The sequence below is a fragment of the Odocoileus virginianus genome, chromosome 28 (assembly GCF_023699985.2).
Source record: "Odocoileus virginianus isolate 20LAN1187 ecotype Illinois chromosome 28, Ovbor_1.2, whole genome shotgun sequence".
Taxonomy (NCBI): domain Eukaryota; kingdom Metazoa; phylum Chordata; class Mammalia; order Artiodactyla; family Cervidae; genus Odocoileus; species Odocoileus virginianus.
The window spans coordinates 21,543,757-21,569,296 of NC_069701.1; the positions used below are offsets into that span (position 1 = coordinate 21,543,757).

A 25,540-nucleotide genomic window follows, 5' to 3' on the forward strand; every position below is an offset into this window, starting at 1 on the left:
ACATCACCATCCACACAATTATTAAACTCAGGAACTTTCTGGTTCTCCTTGACCCCTTCTCTTTCACTTCACTCTATTCAGTCTATTCTTGAGTATTGTCCATTTAAATTTATTTCAGTAAATCCATGTCAAGTCCATCCACTTTCCTCCATCTTCACTTCATCTTCATCTATTTACCATCCTTGCTCCCCTGAGAAGGCCTCTCTGGAGACTTGGTTTCCATGTGATCTTTTCCACCACATTCTTCATCAATCAGTCATTGAAGCATATGAACATCTAAATCACACATTCTGTCCCCGCTTAGCATCTTCAGTAATGAATGCTTACACTTAGAAAAAACTTAAAAATTCCTTAATATAGCCCTCAGGCTCTTCCGCATGGGAACTCTGCCAGCCTCGCGAATGCCATGGTGTGCCGCTTTCTCACTATTTCTCTAAGCAAAACCCACATCTGCTAGAACACACTATCTCTTTCCAAACTTAAGGCCCCAATTTCCAGATTTTATTAAAATTTTTGGCCACTTCATTTTCTCATTTAATATCTCTTTAATATCCAGAATATAACTTTCATTACTTCAGAATTAGACCCTGTCAAACTCTTAATTGTGGTATCCCTTGCAATGAATATAGGTGCTTGGCCATTGTAGATTCACAGTAAGTATTTTTGAAGTTACTGAATGGACAGAAGTACTCTCCTTGCCCACATGCCCCTTTTACCCCAAATAGGGCTACCGTATTTTCTTGCATTCATCTTTACCTACTCTGAAAAGATAATTTTGTCATAGTCATTTCCTATTTTCATCTTTGGGCATTGTTAGCAGCACCATAAGCAATTCTCAGTGTGCTGATAACAAATGCTACTTCAATGCACTGCTCCATAATTACTAATTATTCTGGGCCCTTGATTTGCCAAAAGATTTGTTTATGTGCCAAAAGATTTGTTTATGTACCAAAAGTGGAAAAGTAGGCATTACAATGAAATAAAACCTCACAAAGCATGATCTGTGTTATGCAGCTACAGCAACAGAGAAAAAAACAAATATAGGAAAATTCAGCTTCCAGTGGTGCTAAAAACACAAGGCTGGGGATTCGTGTCAGCAACAATTCCCTGACCACCCATTCACCTCTCATCAGATGTTCTTAGGCATTATCACTTGCAAGTCCCCAGGCCAACCTGGGAAAGGACTGGCTTTCACCAGGAAGAGATGAAAAGACAGGCAGCTACAGTGAGGAAGCTGCTGTCCCCAAGGGGGTGTCCATTTCAGGCAGCTGGTGCTGAGACTGCTGACTCCTCTGTGTTCAGGCTAAGCCTTGGGAGTACAGACCATTTGGAAGAGCAACACTATCGAGTCTCGCAATGAATACTGCACCATAGTATTTCAAGGCTAACTCATATCTGTGAATATTCACAGCCCCTTTTTATTTCCTCCCAGGAACTGTCTTCCCTGTGGATTCATAAGCAGTATGACCCAGTGCCCTGAAAAAGGGTCCATGGATATTAGGACAATACGGATGCGTGCAGGGATCCATGAGTCCTATGAAATACAATTCATTTCAACAATAATTTTAACCCTTTTATGGAAGTATTGTTTAGTCACTAAGTCATGTTTGATTCTTTGTGACCCCATGGACTACATGTAGCCAGGCTCCTCTGTCTATGGGATTCTCCAGACAAAATACTGGAATAGGTTGCCATTTCCTTCTCCATTATCTAAGTATATTTCGGATTATTATGATGATCTCTTTATAATAGTGCAGCCATGCAATTTTTGTGCTCATCTTTGTTTTTTTTTTTAACTTATAAAGCATTGTGCTAAGATATTATACTTTAAGGACTATTAACAAATGAGAAAGAGGGGGAATTGCCTGATAATGCATATGTTCAAGGCCAAATGAAATTTATGGCACACTTTCCAAAAGAAGACTTAACAATAATTCAAATACAGAAACTGGAGGCAAATGGGCGGTCACACTGCAATTGGTGTAGATGTGCCAAATCCAAAGAACTCATGCCTTAGAAGCCATGCTGCATAACATGCTGCCACTACAGATTTATTTCCAGCAAACAACCCTTGGTCATGCTGAATCAATGCAATTAAAATCTGAACTTTATTGGCCTGTGGTTTTGTTTGTACTTAACTAGTAGACTGGTTTGCCTTTGTGGATGTATAACAGCTATAGTTATTCGGAATATACATCTGATTTTAAGTTTCTATCCATTTAAGAACTACTTGAAAAGACATTTAAATCAAGGTCAGTGTTTGTTTGTTGCCCTTTAAAAGGTTATGAATACTGATCTAGTATAAAAAGGATTCTGTTTAGAATCAGATCAATCTAAGCTCAAACCCCAGCTCTGGCAGCCCCTAGCACTGCAGTCTTTTTTTTTTTTTTAAGTATTTTTCTTCTTTCTTTCTTTTTTTTTTTTTTTTTACTGAAGAATAATTGCTTTACAGAATTTTGCTGTTTTCTGTCAAACCTCAACATGAATCAGCCATAGGTACACATATATCCCCTCCCTTTTGAACCTCCCTCCCATCTCCCTCCCCACCCCACCCCTCTAGGTTGATACAGACCCCTGTTTGAGTTTCCTGAGCCATACAGCCAATTCCTGTTGGCTATCTATTTTACATATGGTAATGTAAGTTTCCATGTTACTCTTTCCATCCATCTCACCCTCTCCTCCCCTCTCCCCATGTCTGTAAGTCTATTCTCTATGTCTGTTTCTCCATTGTTGCCCTGTAAATAAATTCTTCAGTACTGTTTTTCTAGATTCCATATATGTGAGTTAGAATACAACATTTATCTTTCTCTTTTTGACTTACTTCACTCTGTATAATAGGTTCTAGGTTCATCCACCTCATTACAACTGACAAATGTGTTCCTTTTCATGGCTGAGTAATATTCCATTCTGCATATGTACCACACTTTCTTATCCATTCAGCTGTCAATGGACATATAGGTTGCTTCCATGTTCCAGCTATTGTAAAAAGTGCTGCAATGAACAATGGGATACATGTGTCTTTCTCAATTTTGGTTTCCTCAGGGTATATGCCTAGGAATGGCATTGCTGTGTCATATGGTGGTTTAATTCCTAGTTTTTCAAGGAATCTCCATACCACCTTCCATAGTGGCTGTATCAAGTTACATTCCCACCAACAGTGCAAGAGTGTTCCTTTTTCTCCACACCGTGCCCCCGCCCAGCATTTATTGTTTGTAGACTTTTTGATGAGGGCCATTTTGACTGGTGTGAGGTGATATCTCACTGTGGTTTTGATTTGCATTTCTCTAATAATGAGTGATGTTGAGCATCTTTTCATGTGTTGGTTAACGATCTGTATGTCTTCTTTGGAGATATGTCTATTTAGGTCTTTTTCCCACTTTTTGATTGGGTTGTTTGTTTTCCTGGCATTGAGTTGCATGAGCTGCTTGTACATTTTAGAAATTAATCCTTTGTCAGTTGTTTCACTTGCTATTATTTTCTCCCATTCTGAGGTCTGTCTTTTCACCTTGCTTATAGTTTCCTTTGCTATGCAAAAGCTTTTAAGTTTAATCAGGTCCCACTTGTTTACTTTTGTTTTTATTTCCATTACTGTAGGATTTGGGTCATAGAGGATCATGCTTTGATTTATGTCATTGAGCATTCTGCCTATGTTTTCTTCTAAGAGTTTTATAGTTTCTGGTCGTATATTTAGATCTTTAATCCATTTTGAGTTTATCTTTGTGTATGGTGTTAAGAAGTGTTCTAATTTCATTCTTTTACATGTAGCTATCCAGTTTTCCCAGCACCATTTATTGAAGAGGCTGTCTTTGCCCCATTGTATATTCTTGCCTCCCTTGTGAAAAATAAGGTACCCATAAATGCAGGGGTTTATTTCTGGCTTTTCTATCTTTTTCCATTGGTCTATATTTCTGTTTTTGAGCCATTACCATACTGTCTTGATGATTGTAGCTTTGTAATATAATCTGAAGTCAGAAAGGTTGATTTCTCCAGCTCCATTCTTCTTCCACAAGATTGCTTTGGATATTTGGGGACTTTTGTGTTTCCATATGAATTGTGAAATTTTTGTTCTAGTTCTGTGAAAAATGCCATTGGTAATTTGATAGGAATCACACTGAATCTGTAGATTGCGCTTGGTTCTATAGTCATTTTCACAATATTGATTCTTCCTACCCAGGAACATGGAATATCTCTCCATCTGTTTATGCCGTCTTTGATTTCTTTCATCAATGTCTTATTTTCTGTGTACAGTTCTTTTGTCTCCATAGATAAGTTTATTCCTAGATATTTAATTCTTTTTGTTGCAATGGTGAATGGGATTGATTCCGTAATTTCTCTGATTTTTCATTGCTAGTATATAGAAATGCAAGTGATTTCTGTGTATTGATTTTGTATTCTGCAACTTTGCCAAATTCACTGATTAGCCTAGTAATTTTATAATACTATCTTTAGTGTTTTCTATGTACAACATCATGTCATCTGCAAACAGATATAGCTTTACTTCTTCTTATCTGATCTGGATTCCTTTTATTTCTTTTTCTTCTCGTTGCTATAGCTAGGACTTCTGAAACTATGCTGAATAATAGTGGTGAAAGTGGACACCGTTGTTTTGTTCCTGATCTTAGGGGGGATGCTTTCAGTTTTTCACCATTGTGAATAATGTTTCTGTACACTTATCATATATGGCCTTTACTATGTTGAGGTAGGTTCCTTCTATGCCCATTTCTTGAACAGTTTTAATCATAAATGGGTGCTGAATTTTGTCAAGCACTTTTTCTGCATCTATTGAGATGATCATATAGTTTATATCTTTCAATCTGTTAATATGGTGTATCACATTGATTGATTTGTATATATTGAAGAATCCTTGCATCCCTGGAATAAACCCAACTTTATCATGGTGTATAAGCTTTTTGATGTGTTGCTGAATTCTGTTTGCTAAAACTTTCTTGAGGATTTTTGCATCTATGTTCATCAGTGACATTGGCCTGTAGTTTTCTTTTTGCATGTTGTCTTTGTCTGGTTTTGGTATCAGGGTGATGGTGGCCTCATAGAATTAGTTTGGACGTGTTCCTTCCTCTGCAATTTTTTTGAAAGAGTTTTAGAAGGATATGTATTAGCTCTTCTATAAATGTTTGACAGAATTCTCTTGTGAAGCCATCTTGTCCTGGGCTTTTTTGAGGGGGGAGATTTTTTTAATCACAGCTTCAATTTCAGTGCTTGTAATGGGGTTGTTCATAATTTCTATTTCTTCCTGTTTCTGTCTTGGAAGGTTGAACTTATCTAACAATCTGTCCATCTCTTCCAGGTTATCCATTTTATTGCTATACAGTTGTTCATAATAACCCCATATAATCCTTTGTATTTCTGCATTTTCTGTTGTAACCTCTCCTTTTTCATTTCTAATTTTGTAGATTTGGTGCTTCTCTCTTTTCTTCTTGATGAGTCTGGCTAAAGGTTTGTCAATTTTATTTATCTTCTCAAAGAACCAGCATTTAGTTTTATTAATCTTTACTGCTATTTATTTTTCATTTATTTCTGCTTGGATCTTAATGATTTCTTTCCTTTTACTAATTTTGCAGCTTTTTGTTCTTATTTGTCCAGTTGTTTTAGGTGTAAAGTTAGGTTGTCTATTTGATGTTTTTCTTGTTCCTTGGGGTAGGATTGATTTGCTATAATCTTTCCTCTTAGAACTACTTTTGCTGCATCCCATAGGTTTTGAGTTGTCATGTTTTCATTGTCATTTCTTTCTAGAAATCTTTTGATTTCCCTTTTGATTTCTTCAGTAACCTGTTGGCTATTTAGAAACATGTTGTTTAATCTCCATATTTTTGTGCTTCTTACTGTTTTTTCTTGTAATTGATATCTAGTCTCATAGTGTTGTGGTCAGAGAAGACTCTTGATATGATTCCAATTTTTTTCTTAAATTTACTGAGGTTAGATTTGTGACCCAAGATGTGGTCTATCCTTGAGAATGCTTCATTTTCACTTGAGAAGAAGGTGTATGCTTCTGTATTTGGATGGAATGTCCTGAAGATATCAATGAGATCCATCTCATCTAATGTATCATTTAAGACTTCTGTGTCCTTATTAATTTTCTGTTTTGATGGTCTCTCTATTGGTATGACTGGTGTGTTAAAGCCTCCTACTATTTTTGTGTTACTGTCATTTTCTCCTTTTATGTCTGTTAGTGTTTGTCTTAGGTATTGAGGTGCTCCTATGTTGGGTGCATAGATATTTACAATTGTTATGTCTTCCTCTTGGATTGATCCCTTCATCATTATGCAGTGTCCTTCCTTATCTCTTGTAATCTTCTTTATTTTAAGGTCTATTTTGTCTGATATGAGGATTGCTATTTGTTCCAGGTTTCTCTTGCTTCCTATTTGCATAGAATACATTTTTACATCCTCTCACTTTCAGTCTATATGTGTCCTGAGGTCTGAAGTGGGTTTCTTGTAGATAGCATATATATGGGTCTTGTTTTGCTTTCCATTCAGCCAGTTTGTGTCTTTTGGTTGGAGCATTTAATCCATTTACATCTAAAGTAATTATTAATATATATGTTCCTATTGCCATTTTCTTAATTGTTTGGGGCTGATTTTGTAGATTTTTTTTCTTCTACTTCTTGACTATATATGTCCCTTTAACATTTGTTCTAAAGCTGGTTTGGTGGTACTGAATTCTCTTAACTTTTGCTTCTCTGAAAATCTTTTTACTTCTCCATCAATTTTGAATGAGATCCTTGCTGGGTTCAGCAATCTTGGTTGTAGATTTTCCCCTTTCGGTACTTTAAATATATCTTGCCATTCCCCTTCTGGCCTGCAGAGTTTCTGCTGAAAGATCAGCTGTTAAGTGTATGGGGTTTCCCCTGTATGTTACTTGTTGCTTCTCTCTTGCTGCTTTTAATATTATTTCTTTGTGTTTAGTCTTTGTTAGTTTGATTAGCATATCTTGGCATGTTTCTCCTTGGGTTTGCCTTGTATGGGACTCTTTGGGTCTCTTGGACTTAATTGACTATTTCCTTTCTGGGTTGGGGAAATGTTCAACTATAATCTCTTCAAAAAAAATTTCAAACCCTTTCTTTTTCTTGTCTTCTTCTGTGACACCTATAATTTGAATGTTGGCACATTTGATACTGTTCCAGAGGTCTCTGAGACTGTCTTCAGTTCTTGTCATTCTTTTTTAATTTATTCTGCTCTTCAGAAGTTATTTCCACCATTTTATCTTCCAACTCACTGATTCATTCTGCTTCATATAGTCTGCTACTGATTCCTTCTAGAGTATTTTTAATTTCAGTAATTGTGTTGTTTGTCTCTATATGTTTATTCTTTAATTCCTCGAGGTCTTTGTTAATTGATTCTTGCATTTTCTCCATTTTGTTTTCAAGGTTGTTGATCATCTTTACTACCATTATTCTGAATTCTTTTTCAGGTAGTTTGCCTATTTCCTCTTCATTTACTTGGACTGCTGTGTTTCTAATTTGTTCCTTCATTGGTGTAGTATTTCTCTGCCTGTTCACTATTTTTTTTAACTTATTGTGTTTTGGGTTTCCTTTTCCCAGGTGTCAAGGTTGAAATCTTTCTTCCTTTTGGTTTCTGCTCTCCTACGTTTGGTTCAGTGGTTTGTGTAAGCTTTGTGTAGAGTGAGATTTGTACTGAGTTTTTGTTTGTTTTTTAGTTTTTCCTCTGATGGGCAAGGCTGAGTGAGGTGGTAATCCAGTGCTGACGATTGGGTTGGTATTTTTGTTTTGGTTGTTGTTTAGATGAGGCTTCCAGCACAGTGTGCTACTGGTGATTGGGTTATGCCTGGTCTTGTATTCAAGTGGTTTCCTTTGTGTGAGTTCTCGCTATTTGATGCTCCCTAGGATTAGTCTTAATTTGTTTTTGCTGACTGTATAGAGCTTCTCCATCTTTGGCTGCAAAGAATATAATCAATCTGATTTCGGTGTTGACAATCTGGTGATGTCTCACAATTGCACTCATCTCACATGCTAGTAAAGTAATGCTCAAAATTCTCCAAGCCAGGCTTCAGCAATACGTGAACTGTGAACTTCCAAATGTTCAAACTGGTTTTAGAAAAGACAGAGGAACAAGAGATCAAATTGCCAACACCCGCTGGATCATCGAAAAAGCAAGAGAGTTCCAGAAAAACATCTATTTCTGCTTTACTGACTATGTCAAAGCCTTTGACTGTGTGGATCACAATAAACTGCGGAAAATTCTTAAAGAGATGGGAATACCAAACCACCTGACCCACCTCTTGAGAAACCTATATACAAGTCAGGAAGCAACAGTTAGAACTGGACATGGAACAACAGACTGGTTCCAAATAAGAAAAGGAGTACATCAAGGCTGTATATTGTCACCCTGCTTGTTTAACTTCTATGCAGAGTACATCATGAGAAACGCTGGGATGGATGAAGCACAAGCTGGAATCAAGATTGCTGGGAGATATACCAATAACCTCAGATATGCAGATGACACCACCCTTATGGCAGAAAGTGAAGAGGAACTAAAAAGCCTCTTGATGAAAGTGAAAGAGAAGAGTGAAAAAGTTGGCTTAAAGCTCAACATTCAGAAAACTAAGATCATGGCATCTGGTCCCATCACTTCATGGGAAATAGATGGGGAAACACTGGAAATAGTGGCTGACTTTATTTGTTTTGGCTCCAAAATCACTGCAGATGGTGATTGCAGCCATGAAATTAAAAGATGCTTACTCCTTGGAAGGAAAGTTATGACCAACCTAGATAGCATATTAAAAAGCAGACATTACTTTGCCAACAAAAGTCTGTCTAGTCAAGGCTATGGTTTTTCCAGTGGTCATGTATGGATGTGAGAGTTGGACTGTGAAGAAAGATGAGCATCGAAAAATTGATGCTTTTGAACTGGGGTATTGGAGAAGATTCTTGAGAGTCCCTTGGACTTCAAGGAGATCCAACCAGTCCATCCTAAAGGAGATAAGTCCTGGGTGTTCATTGGAAGGACTGATGCTGAAGCTGAAACTCCAATACTTTGGCCACCTCATGTGAAGAGCTGACTCATTTGAAAAGAGCCTGATGCTGGGAGGGATTGGGGGCAGGAGGAGAAGGGGATGACAGAGGATGAGATGGCTGGATGGCATCACCAACTCGATGGACATGAGTTTGAGTAAACTCTGGGAGTTTGTGATGGACAGGGAGGCCTGGCATGCTGCGATTCATGGGGTCGCAAAGAGTCGGACACACCTGAGTGACTGAACTGATATATCAGGAATTGGGGATTAAAATATAAACACCACTATGCACAAAATACACAATCAACAAGGACCTACTATAAAGCACAAAGAACTTTACTGAATATCCTGCAATAACTTATAAAGGAAAAGAACTTTGAAAAGAATATATATGTATATATGTATAACTAAATCTCTTTGATGTATACATAAAACTAACACAACATTGTAAATAAATTATACCTCAATAAAAAAAAAAACCCACAAAGCTGAGAGACTTACTGAGAACCACGCAGTGACACATCAATAATATAGTTTTCAATCAACTAGTTTAAGCCTTTTTACTCAAATGCCACCATTCTCTTCACTAGACTATGTCCAAATTAGATCAAAAGAGTCCTCTAAATTCTTTCAATGTAATATCACACTGTGGTTTGTTGATAGGTATGTAAAGGGGCCCAGCTATTTCATAAATGACGAACAACAAACAATGTTGAAATGGAAAAGCTGACTAGCCATGGCAGGGAACACTGACTTTAAAGCAAGGGCACTGATTACTGGCCTTGGCAATTCTATTTTCCTCTCTCCTTTCATCGTTTTGCTCACAACTGCATCCTTTTAGATTTTAAAGTCTATTACGAATTCATGCTGCAAAGAGGTTGTATAATGGCTTAGAAACTATATTAGGTCAGAGAAAAATTATTTTTTCTAATGACCCAAGATAATATGAGGGATAAGTGTGTTAAGCTTTCATCATGAAAACACAGGTACAGCTGAATTTCCACTGAAATTGGGGGAAATGCTCACTCTTGTCTTTTTACCCAAGATTGAATATGAGGGCAAAAGAAGAAAAAGACTGGCAAACACTATTGTCAGAGAAATTCCAGGGTTCAAGCAGACAGAAAAGTTCCCTGTTAGGAGTACACCAGATCCTTCTCAACGCTCATATCAAAAGGGGGTCAAAGCCAGCATGAGCAACAAACCCATGGCTCCAGGAGCACAAAGGTATGTGAAACAGGGACAGAAGAGCATGGCAAAGATTAGAGGACTACAGAACTTTGACACGCAATGTCACATTTGCACACACCCACTTCATTCATATAATTCAGTTCCTTCAAGAGGAATACAAAGATGAATCAGAAGATGTTTTTCAACTCATACAAATAAAAGGGAAAAAATGAAAACAACCTAACAGTCGCAAATAGTGGACTGTTTTTACTACTTCTATCCTCATGATAAGATATTCGGCAACCATTCCCTTGATGTTTACAAAGCAGTCTCAGAACATAGAGAAATGCCTTTAATGTGATGCCTAGTGTTTTTGAAAAAGTGTAAATATTCGCACAGTGATATCAACTGCGTTTTTTAAAAAAGGGGGTAACAGAAAAAAGGCTGGAAGGAAATACATGAAAATATGTGTTATAATTTTAGGTTGGCGGGGTTAGAAGGATATTCTTTCTGATGCACATTTTATCTGTATTTTCCCTTATATTCGAAGTAATCATGTTACTTCAGTATCAGTAAAAACACTACATTACACAACTTTTACAGAACTACTAGCATCTGTTGCATCCACTAAGACAGAGCTGAGCCCCTCTCTGAAGCAGACTTCGTATCATCTGGAGCCAAAGAAAGGTGTATGCCAATGGAATCAGATCAACGGAGATCTCCGTAGGTTCAGAGGCGACCCCAGACTACCTTAGAGAATTTCTACCCTCCAATGCCATGCCTTTTAGAGAAGGATTTTCCTCTGTTATCCCCTGCATGGGGACTTAATAAAGCCAAACATGCTATACTATTGCATCTTTTGGCTTTGTACAACAAAAACTGACCCAGTTAGCAATGATGATGTTGGAGATTTTTAAGAGATCTTGGTACAGATCTTCCCCAGAACGCTGGGTTTTCCCCTATCTAGAAAATCATCCAGCAGTGGTAATTGTTTCTTTATGTTTGGGTTTTTTTTTTTTTTTTAAAATAAAACTAAAGGCAGAGTGGGCTTCCCTTGTGGTGCTAGTGTTAAAGAACCCGCCTGCCACTACAAGAGATGTAAGAGACCTGGGTTAAATCGCTGGTTAGGGAAGATTCCCTGGAGGAGGGCATGACAACACACTCCTTTATTCTTGGTGGAGAATCCCATGGACAGAGGAGCCTGGTGGACTACAGTCCATAGGGTCACAAAGAGTTAGACATGACTGAAATGACAACCTAGCACACATGCAAAGGCAGAGTAAATATGTGCTTTAAAAAACAAACCTGAGGTTTCTAGAACATGCACCCTTCCCCGTAAACTTAGGGCCTTCCATTCACCTCTGATGTCATCCCTTTCCCATCAGTCCTCACCTCCTTGATCTTTTAACCCCTTTTCATCCTCTGTGTTACTCGAAATGGTTATTTTGAACAAGTCTTTTAACAGTCCACAAGTTAAGACGTTTATTCCAGAGTGTGATTTCTTCACAGATAAAGTTTTGCTGCAAATACCATAATGCTAATAGAGAAGCAAACAAAAAAGTCATCTAAAATAAGCAGAACGCAGTGATCTCATTGATTTACATGCGGAAGTAAACTCCTTTCCCTGTCATAGACCAGTAGCAAACATTTGCAGAACAGTATTGGTCCACATACCACACTTTGAGTTACATTGCTCTACTTCCCACTGGCCTGCAAATTTTATTTCAGTAACAAATTCATGAGATAAAGTGAAACAGGATAACAGATCAAGGAGGGGAGGGAGGGACTAGAGTTTACAGGGGAGAATTGTGTTAGAAAGTGACACGTAAGTTGGTAAGAAGCAGCCAACCAAGCAAAGATCTGGAAAAAGAATTCCCAGGTAAAGAAAATAGTTGATACAAAGATCCTCAGATGGAAAATGAAAGTTAAATAAAAATATAATTCAAAAATATACATGCACCCCAATGTTCACTGCAGCACTATTTACAATAGCCAAGACATGGAAGTAACCTAAATGTCCATCAACAGAGGAATGGATAAAGAAGATGCAATATATATACACAATGGAATACTATTCAACCATAAAAAAGAACAAAATAATGTCATTTGCACAGACATGGATGGACCTTGCAGTTATCTTACTAAGAAATAAATCAGATAGAGGAAGACAAATATTATAGGATATCACTCACATGAAATCTAAAGTAAAAAAAAATTATATAAATGAGCTTATTTACAATGCAGACATAGATTTTAAAAACAAACTTACTAAAGTGGAGACATGTGGGTAGGATGGATAAACTAGGAAACTGGGATTAATATATACACACTATTATATAAAAAATAGATGATCAACAAGGACTTTGTTGTTGTTGTTCAGTTGCTAAGTCATGTCCAGCTCTTTGCAATCCCATAGACTGCAGCATGTCAGACTTCCCTGTCCTTCACTATCTCCTGAAGTTTGCTCAAACTCATGTCCATTGAGTCAGTGATACCATCCAACCATCTTGTCCTCTGTTGCCCCCTTCTCTTGCCCCCAGTCTTTCCCAGCATCAGGGTCTTTTCCAATGAGTCAGCTCTTCACATCACGTGGCCAAATTATTAGAACTTCAGTTTCAGTAACAGTCCTAATGAATATTCAGGATTAATTTCCTTTAGGATTGACTGGTTTGATCTCCTTGCAGTCCAAATGACTCTCTAGAGTCTTCTCCAGCACCACAGTGTGAAAGCATCAATTTTTCAGCACTCAGCTTTCTTTATGGTCCAACTCTCACATCCATACATGACTACTGAAAAAACCATAGCTTTGACTAGACAGATCTTTGTGGGCAAAGCAATGTCTCTGCTTTTTAATATGCTGTCTAGGTTTGTCACAGCTATTCTTCTAAGGAGGAAACATCTTTTAATTTCATGGCTGCAGTCACTGTCCAAGAAAATGAATTCTGACTTTGTTTCCACATTTTCCCCATCTATTTGCCATGAAATATATCATCCTTACTATATAGCAAACGGAATTCTAGTCAATATCCGGTAATAACTTATATGAAGAAAAGAATGTTAGAAAGAATGAATATATGTATAACTGAATCACTTGCTCTACACTTGAAACTAATACATTATAAATCAATTACACTTCAATAAGTGCCTTCCCAGGTGGTGCTAGTAGTAAAGAATCTGCCTGCCAACTCAGGAGACATAAGATACTTGGGTTCAGTTCCTGGATCTGGAAGATTCCCTGGAGAAGGGAACAGCTACCCACTCTAATATTCTTGCCTGGAAAATTCCATGGACAGAGGAGCCTGGTGGGTTACACTCTATGGGGTCACAGTCAGATACGACTGAGCAACTTTGCACACACGCATGCAAACTCCAACAAAATTGTTTTAAGTAAAAATATGTTATAAATTTAAGTGCTAAGTGAATTTTGGAAGTCACCTAAGCAACAGGATCAGTATCCTAAAGAGAGTGTTATAGAACACAAGTTTCACAGGATGTTAAGCAGTACTTCATTTGGTCAAGTAAATTTGGGAAAAGTTGAGCTAATTAAGTTTAAATTGTTAAAAAAAAAAAAAAAAAAAGAATATTCAGCAAGCTAGTAGGCATTGGAAATCTTCATGTGTTCCTTGGAGCCTATGTTGAGACACGCATCCAACACCTAATATTTACAAATGAGTATACTGAGGTTCAAAGCCAATGACTTGACCCACATTCAGTGGTGTGCTGGTCAATGTTTAACAATCAACTCTCCTCCTCCCTCCAACCCCCAAAATACATATACTGTGATGGGCATCCTCTAAGGTGGACTTCATGGTTCCCATCTTTTGGTGTCCATGCTTTTGTGTATGCTCATCCCCCTGAATGTAGGTAGAATCTGTGACTGCCAAAGCTGATGAGATGTCACTCTGTGATTAACTTACAGAAGACTCTGTCCTACTAGTAGACTCTCACTGAAGTCTCTTCATCTTCCCAACTGATTTTTAAAAAGTGGGCATGTGGGAGGCCCACAGGGTGAGGAGCTCAGGGTGGTCTCCAGGAACTGAGAGGAACCTTTAGCTTCTGACATCCAAAAAGAAGCCAGGGCGTTCAGTCTTACCACTGCAAGGAAATGAGTTCTGGCTATAATCTAAGAGAGGCTGGAAACAGCTTCCAACCATGTGGAGCCTTCAGATAAAAACACAACACAGCTGACAGCTTGACTGCAAACTTGGCAGACCCTGAGCAGATTGGGATAGAACCCAGATACCCCGTGCTGGCCTCCTGACCCACAGAAAGTGTAAGATTATATATATATATAAATATATAGTTTAAGCCAATAAGTTTAAAATAATTAATTTTATAGCACTTTATCCCTAATACAGACATATATAGGTACACAATTTTAACATAGCCTTACTGCTATAAAGGATGTGTGCTTAGTCGTGTCTGACTCTTTGAGACCCCATGGACTGTAGCCCACCAGGCTCCTCTTTCCATGGGGATTCTCCAGGCAAGAATACCGGAGTGGGTTGCATTTCCTCCTCCAGTAGGCCATTAGGGAAAAGGAATACAGGGAGAATGAAAAGGAGCAAGACTTTCTCCAAAATCATCTGAAATAAGCATTGAGTCCTCTTGGCTCCAGCTTGAGAAGCTTCTGGTGGAAGGGGTGTGAGACTGAGATTTAGCTCGTATCCTCAAGGCCCTCCATGTCTACATCCTGGGGGGCTTTTGTCTTCTCTTTTGATTTGGGCTGTGGTTCACTAGTCCTGGTTGGCTTGGGAGAGGCTTCTGCTTCCATGGCTGTTTTCTCTTTCTGGGCAAGTCAGATCTGTGGCAGGAGTTTTCTGCACTTCTTCCCAGACAGAGTAATGTTGGCAAATGCACTGGATGCCCGCTACTTGAGGTGTTGCCACGTAATCAGTCCTTTGTCTATCACACCCCGACCACCCGAGGTTTCAGTTGCCACTCCTGGTTCAACACTCGCGATCGCTTGAACAGCTTCTTCAGCTCGGTTCATGGCCAGTTGATCTTTCCACCCGCAGAACCCAGAGTGGCACTATGGTTGTGTAGTGTAGGATGTGTAGTACTACAAATAATAAAATACACCACAGTCTTTATTACAAACTCTATATAGCCAGTTGAGTTTCACAGAATACTTTTGTTGATTTTCTCTGAATTCCTGAATCCATAGCCAACCTGTGGTTGCGACTGATGAAGAAGTTCCAACATGCATGTTGGTTCATATTCTTATTTAATGAGTAAGATAAAACAACAAAGACATATTTCAAAACTTCGTTCATTTTATGCTGAGAGATGTTTTTCCCGATTTGGAAAATAATTTTTAAAGCCCAGAAGACTATTTCCTCTATTTTTTGTACTATTCACAAGGTAACTACTACAGAAATGAAAAGCTATTGCATTTGCTCTATTATTAACACTTCCTTCATCACCGTGTTTAGTCTAGCTCAGGAATCAATAAACATTCTGTGAACAATCAGACAGATAATTTAGGGTTTGAATGCCATATATATCTGTATCCGATATTCTCCTCTGTGTGTGGTGTGGTTTTTTTGTTGTTGTTTCTTTTTTTAGTTTGTTTATCGTTATAGCCTCATAAAAATGTAAAAAGCATGCCTAGCTCTCTAGCTATGTAAAACGAGTCCTGGGCTGGTTTTGTTTCATGGTTTTGTTCTATGGTATGTCAAATCCTGATCTACACAATCAATAAAACAATAAATCAAGTACACTTTGATTTGTATCATTTGCCAATTTCTGTGTTGTAACTATTTACAGCATGGCCAATTTCAAGTTACTGACATGATGGCAGTACAGGTGGAGTCAGGAAGAAATGCATAATAGCATACTACTTGTCTTAGCCTGCTCAAGCTGTCATAACAAAATGCCATAGACTGGGTGATGTGAACAATAGAAACTTATTTTTTCACATTTTTAAAAGCTGAGAAGTCTAAGACCAAGGTGCCAGCTGACTTGGTTTTTGGTGAGAGTTTTCGTGGCTTGCAGGCAGCCAGCCCCCTTCTCTCTGTGACCTCATGGGGCAGAGAGAGAGATAGAGAGTGCTAGGTCTCTGCTGTCTCTTCATTTAAGGATACCAATCTTACCCTATCAGGACCCCACCCTGATGACCTCATTAAACCTTAATTATCTCCTTGCCTGTCTCCAAATGCAGCCACATTGGGATGCAGGCTTCAATGTATGAACTTGAGGACACATTTCAGTCCAAAGAACCATTACACAGCAATTCTATCACACAGATGGAAGATCATAGGCAACAATAGCAAAATATAAAAAAATAATTAGGAAATGATGAGGTTTCAGTATTCATTACGTTTGTTTTAATATAGTTTTCTTAATTGTGCATTTGCATCATTTAACATGGGCTATATTAAACTGGCTGTCAAGATGTCTGAAAAGTTCATGACATGTTCTCACAAGCCATTCCAAGCAAATTCCAACCAGTCCCAACACACCACTGCCAAAGCAAGTGAGTTCCAGAGCTGGTTCTAAAACACATATTTTTGTTTAATCCTGTGTTCTTTCTTTGCCCTTCAGCACGTTGCCAAGACAACCCTGTCAATACATGTACTGCCTAAGTAAGAATGCTGAGGAGACATTTAAAATCATAATAGAAGTTTTCTAGATGTAAAAATATAGATTCATATATTAACACATCCCAATCAGGATAAAAAGAAATTTATGACAAGACAGTTTTCAGTAGGAAAACTAAAAAAAATTAAAAACAAAACTCTTGCAATAGAAAAAAGGAAAAGAGTACCTACAATGGAAGGGCTGTTAAAAGGAGCATATAATCTCACAACAGCAAGAGAAGTCAGAACATGAAATGTTACATTTAAAGGTTTGAGGGAAGATCACTGTCAACAGGAATTACTAGCTAAAATACACTATTATATTCTCAAAAAAAAAAAAAAGGAAATGCAATCAAAATATTGTGCCAAATAGGTTGTTTTTTTTTTAATTTCCTCAAGCTTTAAAAGGTATGGAGACTAATAGATTTTAATACCACATCCTATAAATCCCTGGCTTACTCATTATGCACACAATCCCTGTACTAATTGACTCTTTGCTTTCTTGCCTATCCAGAATATTCTTGACAATATTTTTATTAAGTATTAAAGAAGTATTATGGGACTTCCCTGGTGGTTCAGTGGTTAAGCATCCCCTGCCAGTGCAGGAGACACAAGTTCGATTCCTGGTCCAGGAAGACAGATCCCACATGCCTCAGGGAAGCTAAGTCCACACGTGGCGACTACTGAAGTCTGTGCCCCAAGCAGTGCTCCACAATAAGAGAAACCAGCTGAATGAGAAGCTCCCACACCGCAACCAGAGATTTGTTGTTGTTCAGTCGCAAAGTCATGTCTGACTCTGCGACCCCATGAGCTGCACCATGCCAGGCTTCCCTGTCTTTCTCTGTCTCCCAGAACTTGCTCAAACACATGTCCACTGAGTCAGTGATGCCATCCAATCATCTCATCCTCTGTTGCCCCCTTCTTCTCTTGCCTTCAGTCTTTCCCAGCATGAGGGGCTTTTCCAATGAATAGTGCCAGCTGCTAGAGAAAGCCCACACATAGCAACGATGACCCAGCGCAACCAAAAATGAAGAAATAAATAAAGGTATTATAAACCAATATTTTCCCAAATACCTATGTATTGCAATCAATAGAGGACACATTATAAAACAATTGGGGGCTTCTCTTGTGGCTCAGATACTAAAGAATCTGCCTGCAATGCAGGAGGTTCCATCCTTGGGTCAGGAAGAACCCCTGGAGAAGGCATTGCAACCCACTCCAGTATTCTTGCCTGGAGAATTACACGGACAGAGGAGCCTTCTGGGCTACACTCATTGAATCACAGAGAATCAGACACGACTGAGTGACTAACACACACTATAAGACAATACACCCAACAAATGTTGTATATCAGAATTTGGGAGCAATGGACCCCAAGAAACTCTATTTTTAAAAAATGCTGATGGTGACTCCAATATAACTAGGCAAGTATCTGCTGTCAGACAATATTTGAGAACTCTCAGTATAAATGAAAAAAAAATTACTCTAAAGATCATGCAGTTCAGCAAGCTCAATATTTCATATTCCTTTTCTGGGGGTCCTTTTCAATCTTATCTCTATCAAACTTTATACTAGTATTTTGTTTCAGTCCTGTGGACAGTATGAACAAAATGTAATTTCACTAGTTTTCTCATAAAACTTAATAAGGCAAAACTGTAAGCATATGCTATTCCTCCAAACTGTTACCAAACTTTCCTTTCTGTTTCCTTTGCAAATTCTTGAATTTTTTATCTCCTTTATCAAATTTGCTTTGATAAGGATCAGATAAACTTATTCACACTAACACAGATGTGACTAACATGGGGGCGACCTCAATTTCACTCTCTCAAATATGAAACTCCATCTCATCAACAAATCCTATCAACATCATGATGTGTCTATCCAAGAAGCCAACCACTTCTTGGGACTTTTTCCAGTAGAACTCTAATGAGGCCACCAGCCTCTTGGGCGTAACTTTTATAATAACATCATAATGGATTTTCTTGGTTATCCCTTTGCCTGCCATCACTCTCTTCTCAATATACACCTCAGAATGACATTTGGAAGCTATAAATGAACGTGTCATTCTTCCGCTGGAAACTCTTCAATGACTTCCTATTTTACTAAGAGTGAAATCCAAAGTCCTTACGTACAGTGGTCTACAAGGACCCTGCACAATCACCTCTCTGCTCACCTCCTACCCCATCCCCTCTGCCACGTGTTTCATCTATAACTACAGAACAACACCTTCCCTAACCAACCCATGTAAAACAGCACACACACGCTCTATCTCCCCACCATTTCTTCCTGCTCTACTACATTTCTTTTTCAGAGCACTTGTTACTTCATGCATTGTATCTATTACTGTCAGTCTCCTCCACTAGAAAGTAAGCACCAGGAGAGAAACGATTTGTATTCCTTGGTTTTGTTCCCTACAGCTTCCCAGTACCTGCCAGAGTGTCTAGCACATGCAGTAGTCATTAAATAATTGTTGAATATGAATGATTGAACAAGAGGTAGTTTTTGTCACTTTTTGACAGGCATTTCTTTCCACCAATTGCCTCCTTGTTCTCCATCGACCCCAGATGGCCACCCTTCAGCACACTGGATTCCTCTCAATCATGACTGGCTTCATAATTTGTGGGGCCCAGTGCAAAATGAAAACACAGAGCCCCATGTTCAACATTACTATTAAGAATTTCAAGATGGCAAGAGCAGGGCAGTAGACCAAAGGTGAAGTCTCACTAAAGGCCGGATGCCGTGTTTGCTCACCCATGAAGCCAGCCTCCTTTCAGGTCCCTGTATCTACCACACTTGCCCTTCTCCTGGCCCTGCAGGCTGCCTGGCCCACCGTCCCCTTCTCCCTAATGTAGAGGTCCCAGCCTGTCCCTCCTGAGTTATATTAGACCCTCCTGTATTTCCATTGTGTGTTATCTCTTTCATAACACCTTCACATTGTTGACATACTGTGTTGATTTTGGTCTTCTCTGCTAGGCAGGTAATGTAGCTCCTAATGTATTATTTAACTGCATTCCTACCACAGGACCTAGGACCCAGTAGGTACCAATAATTCCTTGTTAAATTGACTAAAATGAGAAGCAACTTGCTAGTTGCGGAATTTTAGATACTAGGAAGTGAGGTTTGCAAGGTATCTTGATCATCAGGGAACTCCCAGGCCATGTTAAAATTGCCTGTGGTTGGAAGAGACTAGGACTCAAGAAGTCTATTGGGCATTTCTGCCTCAGGTCTAGGAAGGTGTGGACACAGGACAGAGTAGGTCATCAAAACTAATACAGCTTGGGCAACCGTGGCAGTGACGCATGTAACATGAAGACAAACAAGATGTTAAATTTAGGAAAATGAAAGCCTGAGGAGAAGACATTTAAAAATCAAGAGTATCCCCAAGTCATGTTGAACCTAGGACTGTTCTAGTGGCATCTTGATTAACACACAGGTGGAAGCCATAACAGGCACCCAGACAGCAGGGCCTCCTTGGCAGGGATGGTGTCATGATCTAGTAGAGTGCCAAGGGGAAAGGCCTGCATAAAATTAACACAGGTGTCTCAACCAAAGCCCAGTGCATTGGGATGCCAAGGATGGTTTGAATTACAGACAAGAAACAAAGGTGAACTCCAGCCTTGGGAATTAGAGAAATTCTTTGGCACTTAAGAGAGTAACTGGAGCACTGAGAAAATAGGTGAAAACTAGGTATTCCATTTCAGAAAACTGATGCTAGAACATCAAGATCAATTCCAGATCCCAACCACCAGCTGGTGCACACATGTTGGCTCTGGGATTGAATGGGGCTGGGGCTATAGACTAAAGTCTTCAGGGTCCTCACCAATACAAGCATGCAGAAGGCAGAGCTAAAGCAAGTGGGTCTTCCAGGCTTCCACCTAGGTGAGTCCCAGAAAATTTATCTCATCAAGTAGATTTCAATCATTTTAAGTTTCCAATACCGCAATGTAACAGACACTTACTTAACTATCTCAATACTCATTCCCAATTCCTCCCTTGCCTATCTCCTACTAAAGAGTTTGAAAAAGGTGAAACAATCACTTTTCCAACATCCTTTGCAGCCAGGGGTGGCCATGTGATGCAATACTTCCCAGTGAGACAGAAGAGCTTGACTCTGTGAAGGCTTCAGGAAAAGTATTTTCTATCCCCACTAAAGGCACAGACCTAGTTGCCACTTTTGCTTTCCTTCTACTTTGAACAAGAATGTGATGTCTGGAGCATGGAAATCATCTTGCAACCATGAGGTGAGCCTGAAGATTAAAACAAAACATACTAAGGATGCAAGGAAGGAAAATAAGAGAGCCTAGATCCCTGACAGCATCATTGAACCAGCATGCTGACATCATGCTATGTGAGAAAGAAAATTTAAAACACCTTATTACAACAAAAAGAACACCTATGGAGCTCACCAGGTTCCTCTGTCCATGGAATTCTCCAGGCAAGAATACTTGAGTAGGTAGCCAGCCATTCCCTTCTCCAGGGTACCAGCCCAACCCAGGGATCAAATTTGGGTCTCCTGCATTGTAGGCAGACTCTTTACCATGTGAACCACCAGGGAAGCCCAAAAATGTTCACTTACACCATCAGTTCTGCAGTTACAGAAATCAATATATGAACATTAGAGTATTTCTAACAAGACACACAATGGGTAAGAGTCAGGCGCTGGAGTCTGAGTTCAAACTGAGCCTCTCTGCATCTTAGTATGTGATCTTGAGTGAGTTTCTCAATCCCTCTCAACCCCTAGGGCTTTTTACCTAGGTTCTCAATGGAAAATAGAAATTATAGTGGAACATACATTATATAGTGGGTGAAGGGTTAAAAAGAAAAACTAATAAGCTTTTAGAACAGTACCTAGAATATGTTACGTGTTCAGTGTATACTGGTAATTACAACAATAGTGCTGAGAGAATAAAATTAAGATTCATGAAAACAGACATCACTGCTAGCCCTTCCCTGTTTTTATTAGCCACAGAATAGTCCTACATTCTTTCTAATACAAACTACCCATAGACTTCTCTTTTTGTATTACATAATTTGTTTTTTCTGTGTTAGCATCTAATTCATATATGCATTTCAAAATGGAGTGGGATGGAACATAACACATTGACTACTTAACACCAAGAGACTCTTCAAACCAAGATCATCTTTCCGAAAACAATCAAAACAAAAGTGTCTACAACCTATTGCCTTGATGATTGAACCTCATTATTATCTTCCAGATTTCTTGGACAGTTACAATAAGATAATGTAATCCTCACAGCATGAATTTGTGGGTCACAAATTGATAATCCTATGAGCCCTGATGCAGCTGGCAGAATAGAATGCTTGCAGCTTGCTCAAAATCAAGGTACGTTAAATCCTAACTATAAACAAGTTAACAGTATTCAGTTGCCAATACAAAATATCATGTTTAATCTATTTTATTCTGAACTTAATGGCCCTTTAAAAAGACCTAGTTCCTTTTTATTCTGTTTTTTAACTACCAACAAATATCACTCCCCACACCAAGCATGAAAGGCTTCCAGTGTCTATCTTCCACTACAAAAAATTAGTCAGAGCAACTGGAGACACTTCCATTTTCAGCAGTAAGGAACAGTAAATGTCCTGATAACTGCCTCTTTCATAACAATGAGTAATGTCAGATAAAATATAACAAACCCATTTCATCAAATAAATATCTGAGCTTGCAAGGACAGAACAAAATTTGCAGGCAGCAAAAGGAAGAGGGAACTAAAAGCCATAGATATGAAAGATTGATGACCACATAACCATGAGGCTTTACTGTTCAGACAAGAAGAATTAAGATTTTCACAAGATTAGAAACAAAATCCTTAAATAAAGCCTGCACTCTTAAAGAATCATACATGAACTGGGGAAACTATGGGCTGAAAATTAATCTGCCCACCAGAAAAGGAAGACAGATCAGGAATGCACCTCTCTTGTATGTATAAAAAGATACTCTGAATTTGTTTAACCACAGGCCTATACTGACAGTTACAGATCAAATATATTCATCTTTGTAGCATGGGATAGATGTTATAGGCTAAATAGTAACAAAAAGTGGCCTCAACTAAGTAGTTTCAAAGTGTTACCTAGAAGAAGCAAAAAGTCCTGTGCTATCCAGTAAGGATACCACTAGCCATAAGTGACTAAATCAGATTTTTCTATTAAAATTTAATTTAAAGTTCAGGTTTTCAAATTAGCCACATTTCAAACGCTCAACAGCCGCATGCGACTAGTGACTACCCTACTGTACAGCAGACATAGAAATTATTTCCATCATTGCAGAAATTTCTGTTGAAAAGTGCTGGTCAAAACAAGCATACTTTTAAGCCAGGCTTCATAAGATTCCCATAGCTAACTAGTACTGAAAACGAGTTCACAATCCACAATTACAAAGAAAAGAAAAAAAAAAAAAGAGGAGGAGGGGGGAGGAAAAAAAAAAAAGGAAGCAAGGAACTGTGAGAGTAAGCAGAAAAATAACACTGGAATAAGGCTAATAACAACTCTGGATAATAGAATTTTCCAATGTATATGACAAAATACATAAATTTTAAATGCTTTTTTAACATTGAAAAAGAACTCGAAAATGTAACATTAAAAAGATGCTATCAAAAGGGATCAGGGGGATTTTAAAAAGGATTAACATAGCTTCTAAAAATATATATGTGTACATATATATATATATGATATATGTGTATGATCACTGAAATTATAAACTCAGTGACTAAAGACAGAATCCGTTCACAGGCAGAGATCCTGTGGGGTGGGAGGACTAAGTACGGAACACTGGACCACCAGAGAATTCTTGGCCCCGGGGAATACTAACAGGTATAACCAACCACCAAGAATGCAACACAGCACTTTTCACAGAAAGTACAGAACTAGGGTAAAGAGACATGAAAGGCAGACTGAGAAAATATAAGCAGAGTTGTAAGGGAGAGAAGTGAGAAAGAGCCAATACTTAAAGAGAAAAGCTGAATATTTTCCAAATTTTATGATACTCACCAATTCTCAAATTTATTGTATTAATTACACTATTATAATTAATTATATTGTAAATCAATACAATTTAATTGATACAATTCAATTAAGACAATTTCTTTATAATTATATAAAGAAATTCACACCTGGATAATTCATTTTTACAATGAAAAAAATCATTATTTAATCATAGTTTATAAAGGAAATGGATTAATCCTTATAAAACTTCAGATAACCAAAGGAAACAACAAGATTACACAGACCAGTCAGACTGACAAGCATCACCCACAAGAGGACCCTGACAACGACAGCAGCAGACCTGGCCACATCAACAAAGACGAAGCTGGCAAACCGGAATAATAGCTTTAAAATGCAGAGAGAAAATAACTGACAACTTAGAATTACACACAGAGGTGATTATTCAAGAATGAGGTTGAAATAGTCATTTTTAAACAAAGAAAGACTAATATGTTTACCATTAATAGCTCTCACTGAGGAAATTTCTCATGGATACCCTCCGACAAAAGAAAAGTAAGCCAGAACAAAAGACGGGCAGGAAGGAAAGAATGGTGAACAAAGATCTTGTGGATAAATCACATCAACAATAGCTAGGCAATATAATTAGCTAGGGTAATAACCAAACAAAATAAAACTAAAATTCTGAAAAAAAGTAACATGAAAGAGATGGCTGGACTTCAAGCATTTTAAGTATGGTCTATTCAGAAGAAGGACAAAAACAATAATGTTAGATTTTGTGATACTCAGTTTGGATGTTAAAACTTTAAGGATAATAACCAGAAATAAAGAAATAAAGGGGACAATGTCAAAGTCAGTGAAGTAAAAAACACATACTAGGAGTGATAAAAACCTAATTTTGAAGAGTAACTTTTCTAGGGGGAGGGAGAGGCCATGTCATTGGAGTGGTACAATGCCTCAATTAAATAAGAGTTGTATTTCCTAAAATGGATGTTGGTTGCATGCTTACTTCTTTTAATTTTGTGTCTTTTCATTTGTCTAAAACACTAAATTTAAAAATATGCCTCAATTAAAAAATAGCTGCTGTACAAAGAAATATTAATAAAAACCTCACAGGAAGAAAGTTCTTTAAAGTTTACAAAGTAATACTATTCCCTCTGCCTCATTTGATCTTCACAACAACCAGAAAAGGGAAAGTAACACAAGTTTCATATTCTGCATTTTGCAAGTAAAGGGAAGTGAAAGTCACTCAGTCGTGTCTGACTCTTTGCACAGTCCATGGAATTCTCTAGGCTAGAATACTGGATTGGGTAGCCTTTCCCTTCTCCAGAGGATCTTTCCAACCCAGAGATTGAACCCAGGTCTTCTGCATTGCAGGCAGAATCTTTTCCAGCTGAGCCACAAAGGAAGCCTCCATTTTGCAAACAAGAAAACAAAAATGACCGGAGTAGTGAATCCTTTTCCCAATGTCATACACCCCAAAAGGGTCAGAACTTGTCTTCAAACTCATGATTTTCAACTGTAATTCAGTGTCTACCCAGAACACAACGCTACCTGGCACCTGTCAAAAAATTTAAAGAATATTTTATAGAATTAGCAAGTTCCACAGAAATTGTGTTTTACATGAAAAAAAAATTCTATTAACATAAAAATATATTCAATAAGAATTTAAACAAGTCTTATGTGCAGGGATCTTCACTGAAGCACTATTTATAGAAGTGAAAATTGAAAATGACCTAAATATCTCACAATATAGAAGTGCAGAGAATGGTATATCTGTGTAATGCAATGCTGCACAGTCATTATAGATTATTTTCCAAAAAAATATTTATATCTCAGGAAAA

General features: G+C 38.1%; 1 protein-coding gene and 1 pseudogene across 2 annotated transcripts in view; both read right to left on the reverse strand.

The window, feature by feature from the left end:
• The window catches only part of NELL1 (neural EGFL like 1), a 1,003,663-nt gene that overhangs the window by 596,792 nt on the left and 381,331 nt on the right, over window positions 1–25,540 (reverse strand). The gene's annotated exons all lie outside the window — the stretch shown is intronic.
• On the reverse strand, window positions 14,816–15,377 carry LOC110147381 (uncharacterized protein C11orf98-like; annotated as a pseudogene).